We start from the raw sequence: 9,653 nt of genomic DNA, 5'->3' as shown, positions 1-9,653 counted from the left end.
CATTCTCGATGCTTAACCACTATCCAGAAATATTTGACGTTCATATAATCCTCCGAACCATTGTTCCTCTTCCTATACAATATCCTCAAAGTACATTATTGAACCATAACCTTAATCACTCTTTTAAAATCACCGCAGATTACAAGTCTCACCACACATACTTTCCATAAGTCTATTACTTCCACCTCCAAATTATATCTTGACCACGTGATGACATTTCAACTGCACGCACATAGAATCAAGCAAGAGTCACCACTATATATGAGAAAATAGAGTGAAGCGATAGAAAATAGATCGGATGAAGGACGCATGATAGAGAATCAAAAGGTGAAGATATTTCCTAATAGTCTTCATAGCCTCTCTCGAAGATAAATACAGACATCTTCATACTGATCCTCAAGACTCTATTTAGACTTGGGTTGCATACACGTGAGACCTATGAACCTGGGCTCTAATACAATTTTATCATGACCTAAATCTAGGTGTGATGGCACTCATGTCAATCCACCGAGAAAAATCATCCTAATATCCAATGGAAAATAAATGTGGAAGAAAATAAATTAAATCAAAATTTAACTTAATAAAAAAACATGTAAAATAAACTCAAACTCCCCTAAGATTGGTTGTCACATGTACAAGCTAGTAATACATTACTGAAGTACGAAAGAAAATATAGTTACAACATCTTTGTCTGTAGACTAAGACTAAAACATAATAAAAGAGTAAGAGGTGTCCGCTAGATGGATGTAACAGCTACCTCAACTCTCTAAATGATATGTAACACCCCTCAAAATGCTCACAAGTGCCTTAAGAATGCCTTGGGAATAGACCGCTTATGTAATGTATTATCCTTAATATTTTTGGAAAATCCGAGTTTAGAATATCGATCAGGGGGTTAAAATCTGTAGGAAAATAGTCTCGGTGAATTTTTAGGACCCGTAGATCAAAATATAGATTTTTCAAGGAACTGCACAAACCAGTAAGTTCCACGACAAGTCCACATCACGGACTTGCTTGCCTCTGCATCACGGACCTGGCAATGTGTTTTTGGCCGAATTTAGTTTTTAGTAAAGGCACTTTAGACTTTTTCCTAAATTATTTGATAATGAACCTAAACATTTTTATGACCTAATTCAACTCTATAAATTAACCTAAACTCCTAATTCTATTCATTCTTCTACAATTCACCTACTCAAATATTTCTCTCTTTACAAAAGACTCTCAAAGACTCCATTGAAGACTTCAAGTAAATTCACTCAAGATCTCCATCAAAACTATCAAGTTCTTCCAAATTAATTAGTGTTCTCACTTAAGGTATTTGGGTATTGATTCATGTATCCTTTCATCCATGAAGCTCAATCAATTTCCCAAGGTTTTCTATCAAATTAAAGTATGGTATTTTATGGGTTTTATGAACTCTATTCTTATTGCATGAATTATGATTTAAAGTGTGATCATTAATCTATTTTGATATAAATTGATGGTTATTGCATTAAATTAATGAGTTTTCCTATGAATTCTCCTATTTTGATTTCTAGGGTTCATGATATAAAATATGAGTATTTTTAATTATACTTCATAATGATATTATCTATATGAATTATGTATGGGCTGAAACAAAGTTTATGATCATGCATATTTTTAAATCAATTTCATGATTGTCAAATCAATTGATTTTGCATTCATGTGTTACCCTAATTTCAAGTATACATTATGATCATGAATTTTCAAGTATGAATTATGATTATGTATTTTCAATTATGATCATGGACTATAAGTATGTTTCGAATGACAATTTTCATGTAAATTATGAAAAGGTGACTTAGTGCCCAATGTGGTGCCTTAAGGCATAGCAATATAAATTATGCAAATATGATTGTAATGATGAAAGGGCAATTCTCACATTACAAGAATGTTATGAAAATGAGCTACTCTATGATTTCAAACCTATGATCATGACCATGATATATGTAATTATGATTTCATGTTATGTATGTATTTCGTGGGATTTAACTTAACACTGAGTGGACTTGAGGTGGGGGCCCTACCAAAAGCCCTAGTAGCAACCTCATGTCTCATAAACTACGTGCCACCATAGGTTGCCTTCATAGCCTAGCTATTGGATCCATATGTATAGCGTATTTATGACCCGCCTAGCGGAGAAGAGTCTACCTTGGCAAGTAGATTCCCCTTTTCTATGTTGTATAGGGAGACAATGGGATTCCATGTTGTAGATCGCATGGTCTTACTATCGGTTATGGTTCCTATCTCACATATGTATGATCTCATAAGTATGTTATGATTTTGAAGTTATTGTCACGACCCAACCCCATAGGCCGCGACTGGGGTTCGATCAGGACCAGCTTATGCATGTTTATCAGCTATACTTAAGTTGAACCGTGTGTGATGTGATACTATACACAAAAACTTCAATAGTTTAAAACTTTTTCAGATACCTGTAGCCTCTTTCATTCGTATCGTATAATGAAAGGGCACGCGCCAATGAGGTTGCCACAACATAACAAAATATTGACAACATGCCATATAGGCACCATCGAAACAAACTTATAAACAACCCATATTCATATGTCTACAGACCTCTAGGAATAGCAACAGTAACATATGGCAGGACAGGGCCCCCGCCGTACCCCTGAATGTTCAAATATATATACATTTAGTGACCAGTATCAAAAATTAGGCTCTAGAACAGTGAAGCTCTTCCAACATAGCTGAGAGGAACTCCTAAGCTGACGGATCTCCAGAATGAACATATGTACCTGCGGGCATGAAATTCAGCCTCCCGAGAAAAGGGGGGTTAGTACGATATATGTACTGAGTATGTAAAGCATAACACATCGTAACTGAGACCATAACTGAAATAGGGATACAGGGGACAAGTATAACAACTTAATGAATTACTGTACCTGCACCTTAGGACAGGTAAATCATACACATCATCATATGCTGTGCCCGGCCCTCAAGTGAACTTGGTGCCATAATCATTTTCACATATTCATATGTCATCATATCATCATGTATTTCATTTCATCATATCATCGTATATGGTATCATATCATCCTATATGGTATCATATCATCGTATACGGTACAATCTTATCACGTATGTCATCGTATTACATCTGGTTCACTACGGGGCTCGGGGTCGCAAATGTATCACTCTAATCTCATATGCATGCCTATATAAAGTATTCGACCCCTTTAGTGAGGGACTCGGTGAATGGAGTGGTGTATGTCTATAGCGTACCATCATAATATACATATGTACCCGACCCTTTAAGGAGGGACTCGGTGTTCCTTCCTTATTTCACCACATATACTATCATATTACAGCCGGCCTAGGACTCGGTGAATAATCGTATCGTCATAACATATAACATATATCACACCTCACATATGGCATCGTCTCCTCATGCGTGGAACTATACAAATCCGGCCTGGGATGCGGTGAAAAAAGTAGTAACACTGTGCACGATAATGTTCCCGGCCCATCATGGGACTCGAGGAAGATGGGTTACTGTATGCACGAGTAGAGTAGTGAGAAACCATATGCAACTAAGTCATTATCTGAGACTCGATGAAACAGTCAAGTGAACCATCACCTGAAGACTAGGGGAGTAATTATCCGAGGTATCCCTTTAGATGTCATTAGGGCTTACATCAGTTGGGGCTTCAAGGATCACAAACATGCATCAGAATAATGCCAAACAATTTATGCAATGAGAAATATAGTCTATGCAATCAAAAACACAATTTATCTAGTCAAAGACTCAACTCATGCAATCAACGGCATTTATCATTTCAGAGCCTCTAAAAAGAGGAGCTGGTACCTCTACTTACTATTCATTATATAGCAGGCTCGAGAATAATAGTTTGACTACTTTTAGACTCTTAATGTTCAGGAGTGACTATAAGTCACGAGTTACAATCAGAGCTCATAAATGGAATTACCTCTAAACCTATATCATATACCATTTCACTTAAAATTAAGCCATTCCAAAGGAAAGAAGAAATAGGCTTTAAATGTACTAGTTTTCATCACATAGAAGACTAAAAGGCAATGACTTAGCTATTGCAGAAGTTCTAATATCAAGAAGTAAACAAGAGTCTCGACTCATACTCAGGGCTTTTCGAATAGATTGAATCCCAAATATCATATACATATCATTTATAACTTATATCTAAGACATGCCAATAGAAAAGAAGAATAGCTCTACATACTTATTCCAAAAACACGCCAAAAGAAATCTTCACATACCTTGTCTGAGTTATTCCTTATCCTGTTCGCTTCATCGTCCTTTGAACCTATACAACATAAAATTAATATGAATATCAACCCTTCTGAACTTTCCAGCATCTTAGGTTACACCTTAGCATCAATGGAATCTATTTCCTTAGTCGTTTCCTCGACTAGTTCTTTAGTTTGTTAAGGCGTTAACAAAAATTGGGCAGCACCTCCCCTATAATGTGCCCTATCCAAATTTCCAATTAGGTACCTAAGACCTAAAGCCAACCAAAAATAGCAACCTGCAGCAATTCACACCAACAATATACAACATAAACTCCAAACGACTTATTCAAAAATACGATATTACAATAGGGCGTCTAGCCATTATTTTGTAATGCCTTTCAATATACGCAACGAGGGCTCGTGTGGCTGAAAACAGCAGCATCCACATACATTTTAGAATTCATTTAGTCCCTGCAACAATACATTACACCCCTGCAGCAACAACTCACTCAAAACTATCAAAACCCGAATGCTGGACAGCTTACCGTTTTACCTTGTCGCTTCATTTCGAAGGGGTAATGGAGGGAAACAGGATTTACGTCCTTCATGAAAGTTATAGATATGTGTCTTAGGGTCGCATAAAATTTCAAATCACCCCTACATCAAATTCTTACAAAAATATATGCCCAAAACACCAACAGCAATCCGTGTAAGATTTCCAAAACCAAAATCTGGGCAGTACCTCCTCTACACTTCATCACCCTTTTTCGCGAATCTAAAAGCAAATATGGATTTGAAAGCCTAAATAAAAGTTATATACCTATGAAATACCTTTACAAAACATATTGAATCACCCAAAACTAAGCTATAAAAAAGAAGTTATACTAATATTACTAACAACTGTCCCCTCCAAAAAGGGGTTCTCTTTAAGTTTCTCTTAGTTTCCTAAGTGAAGAACTGAAAATATGGTTTCGTAGGCATCGTAATATACATATATACACCTCCACATAATTTAGGAACACCGTAGATAATTAATTCACGGAAGAAAAGTGAAGAACTTACCTTAATACTTCTTGAACCATGGCTGCCATAGGTGTTCTCTCTCACACACATTTTCACTCTATTTTTTTGGACTTGTTTTGGATGAAAAATGAATTGATAGTCATCAACACACATATATAAATTTCCTCAAGAAGTGACACGTGTCAGCCCCTAAGGGTGACACATGTCTGTCTCCTATTAGGCCACGGATCCTTGCCTTGTCTCCTGAGCTACCATGTGTCTTTGTGGGGCCCACCCTCAAGTAGGTGGGTCACCTACTTGACCCCCAAGAAGGTGGGTCACCTACTTGCTTGAGGTGCTGCCATGTGGCACCTCCTTATTGGCTGTCACGCGTCATCTTTTTCCCTTTCTCGTGTGTTCGTAATCTCGTTTTATTTTAGGAGCCTATGTAATCCATGCTTAGCAAGCTTGGTACGTACTCCAATAGCTTAAGTATGTAAGACTTCCAAGTTAGTAGCTTACGTAGGTAACTCAAGTCCTACAACTTATTAATTGGCCTCCAATTCCTTTCGAACTCTTTTGACTCTATTTCCAACCTTCCTTCTCGCGAGGTATCACAATCTTCTTTCCTTAGAGTTGTTTGGTGTGTGTGGACAGTAAGGGTCTCATGGATACTTTCAAGATGATTAGGGACACGTGTCAAGGTTCAAAAATGCGGGGTATAACATCCTTTCCCCCTTTAGAACATTCATCCCCGAATGTTAAATAAATTTTCCTTAAGACTTTATACGGATCATAGGGAGATTCCTTTCTACTGGAATAACATACATTTTCATACAAGTAATTAATATACGAGTTTTAGGACTGGGGGCTATCTGTAGACATCGGGAATAGGTACGAACACTTGTGTTTCATGTCCTCTTCAACCTCCCAGTTTACGTCTTCACGATTTTTATTCCGCCACAGTTCCTTGACGGAAGCTATGTCCTTAGTTCGCAACCCGTTTAATCTGTTGATCCCGGATGGAAATAGGTTTCCCCTCATAGGATAACTCCCTGTTACATAGACCTCCTCCATAGGAAATATTCTGGGAATGTCGTTCACATTCTTGCAGAGCATTGATCTGTGAAAACTGAATGTATTGTTTCAAATCGGATGGTAGGTCCCACTCATAGGCAGCTTTATCTATTCCATAAATGACCTGAGAAGGACCAATGTATCCCCTTCTTGCCGACTCTAGGCTGTTAATAGTTTATCCTGGGCAAGCTTCACTTTATCAATAATTTAGTGGATCACATCTGGGCCTGTCCCTTAATCAGAGGGCGAAATGTTGTACTAAGATTTATCTGTGTTCCTCAATCCTTTCCGGAATGATTTATAGTGGTTAGCTGTAAATTGAACTTCCCTGTCTGAGATAATAGATGTGGGAATTCCGTGAAATCTTATTATTTCTCTACTATGTCATCTCGCATAACCTTCAGCTGAATATGCCCTCCTAACTGGAGGGGAATGGGTTGATTCTATCAGCCCATCTACCATTGCCCGTATGAGCTCATAGTTCCTTAGAATGTGAGGTCAGCTCGTACTATAATACATATTAACTTCTTTCCACCTCTGAGTCAGGGTTTTCATTCCCTGAGATAGGCTATCAGACTGCTGATGCTTCTTTTAACTTAAGCTATTGTACAACTCCTCTTAATCCAACTTGTAATACCTTAGGTATGCTATCTTTCTCTTTTACTCAGATCTTCTCTCCAGTTTTCTTACCATACATCATATTGTAATCCTTACATAAATGTGTGTACGGACTTAGAGCAGTCCGAAAAATTCCTTAGCGTCGCTATACTAGTGGCTTACCTCCTTTAGTCGAGGTCAGGGCTCCATTATGACTCTTGTCCTTAACATCGATTATATCTTAATAGTTCTGCCTCTAACCATCTTATACTTTTCTTTAATAGATTCTAAATGTGGCAATCACATTGCTATTACTGACTTTCTTTTATCGAGTAATCATTTGACCTCGCTCTTAGTATGCCAATGTTCGTAAGCTGTACAATTATTCTTATGCCATTTTCACGAGGTGCATTGTATTTCAGTCATAATCTTTTCTGCTCTTAGCTTACTCTTTTCTATATGTGTCATTATACTAACACGCCTTTATAATTTCTTTTTGTCATACTTGTTTCGTTCCCTTTTTCACTTCCCAAGGGGTCACCCATCCCAGTCCTACTCTCATCCAAGCACGCTTAACTTCGGAGTTTTGACGGAATCCGGTGCTTTAGTACGGGTATGATCGCGTCCATCCCTTATGGGGTCTCATTTGAAGTTTAAGCGTTCTCATTTACATATGATAGCGTCAGTTGATTTTCTTTTACGCTTGTACTTCTCTTGTCCACTTCCCCCCTTTTTGGGTGTACCCATGACATCCTCCATTTATTTTTAGCTATTCACACGCGAATGATTCTTACTCCAACATATTTAACGTGCTGCACCATATCTACATTTTCTGTTAAATCATCCCCATGTTAGGTTGCCTTTCTAGGAAACCCTAGCATAACCGTAGGGTGCTTTAGTATTCGCAATGTATCATATAAAATCTCATCTAACGATTTCTGCTCGAGTAATATCCGTAATGTAGCAGTGCATTCAAAGCCACATTCCATTCATCCCAATCAGTAATTAGCTCGTGCTCATAATTGGTTCAAATTCTCCACTCGGGGGTACTCATACTTTGATGATCCGTGTTTCCAGCTCTGCCATTATACTAACCTTATTCCAGTAGATACCACTTATATGCAGCAGTTGTTCTGCAAATCTTTCAACTATAACTTGTCATAGTTTATCCTTATGTATCAATTCAGGCGATGCCTTACTATATCATTTCATCCCGATCTATCAGTCCTCTTTGAGTCATCCTCTTTGGCTTATAACTCTTTTCCAACTTTGTTCTACAATATCAGTATCGACCTAGTAATTTCTATTGCAATCACTTCAGCAATTAACTTATTCCTTGAGGTCAGCCATACTTGTTTAGTCAAATTTCATCAATTTTGCTTTAATAGCGGTCTTGTCTTTTCCTTTTATTTCTAGGAAAATTTAGGTTTCCTCTGTATTTCTTACTACCTTAACACCTGTACGCAGAAAATGCCAACAATGCCTCATAGGGCCAATATATATATATTCGTATCGTATTATATCGCAGCAACATAGAGCACACATATATATTCATATCATTTCAGATCGCAGCCACATAGGGCGCCCACAATTAAAAGTATGGAAATGGACTTACCTGTTATGTCCACTCAAGCTGCACTTGTTACACTTTCCTGTAAAATTTTCCTTTCATTTTCCAACTTTCCTGACATAGGTCCTTCATACCTTTGCTTACATGCGTGCTTCGTAACATCCAATATTGTTAGTTACTTTCTTCTATCGGCGTTGTCCTCCTGCTAAAATCGCAGGTTAGTATGAGAAATTTCATGTCCTATGACTCGGCTTTATCGCACGATCTTAGATATGAAAGAAAGTAACATCATAAACATCCTGTAGCCTCATGTCTATAGATGTGGTGCTCAACACACCGATAATCAAGACTCTACTAGACACGGTCTGTAGACACTCCAAGGACGAACTGCTCTAATACCACTTCTGTCACGACCCAACCCCGTAGGCTGCGACTGGGGTCCGATTAGGACCCACTTATGCGTGTTTATCAGCTACACTTAAGTTGAACTGTGTGTGATGTGATACTATACACAAAAACTTCAATAGTTTAAAACATTTTCATGTACCTGTAGCCTCTTTCATTCGTATCGTAACATGAAAGGGCACGCGCCGATAAGGCTGCCACAACATAACAAAATATTGACAACATGCCATATAGGCACCGTCGAAACAAACTTATAAACAACCCACATTCATATGTCTACAGACCTCTAGGAATAGCAACAGTAACATATGGCGGGACAGGGCCCCCGTCGTACCCCTGAATGTACAAATATATATACATTTAGTGACCAGTATCAAAAATTAGGCTCTAAAACAGTGAAGCTATTCCGACATAGCTGAGAGGAACTCCTCAGCTGACGGATCTCCAAAATGAACATCTATACCTGCGGGCATGAAACGCAGCCCCTCGAGAAAAGGGGGGTCAGTACGATATATATACTGAGTAAGTAAAGCATAACACATCGTAACTGAGACCATAACTAAAATAGGGATGCAAGGGACAAGTATAACAACTTAACAAATTATTGTACCTGCACCTTAGGACACATAAATCATACACATCATCATATGCTGTACCCGGCCCTCTAGTGAACTTGGTGCCATAATCATTTTCTCATTTTCACATGTCATCGTATCATCATTTATTTCATTTCATCATATCATCGTATACGGTA

The sequence above is a fragment of the Solanum dulcamara genome, chromosome 5 (genome assembly GCF_947179165.1).
Source record: "Solanum dulcamara chromosome 5, daSolDulc1.2, whole genome shotgun sequence".
In the NCBI taxonomy this organism is placed as follows: Eukaryota; Viridiplantae; Streptophyta; class Magnoliopsida; order Solanales; family Solanaceae; genus Solanum; species Solanum dulcamara.
The sequence above is the reverse complement of the archived record's forward strand: the minus strand, read 5'-3'. Positions refer to the sequence as shown.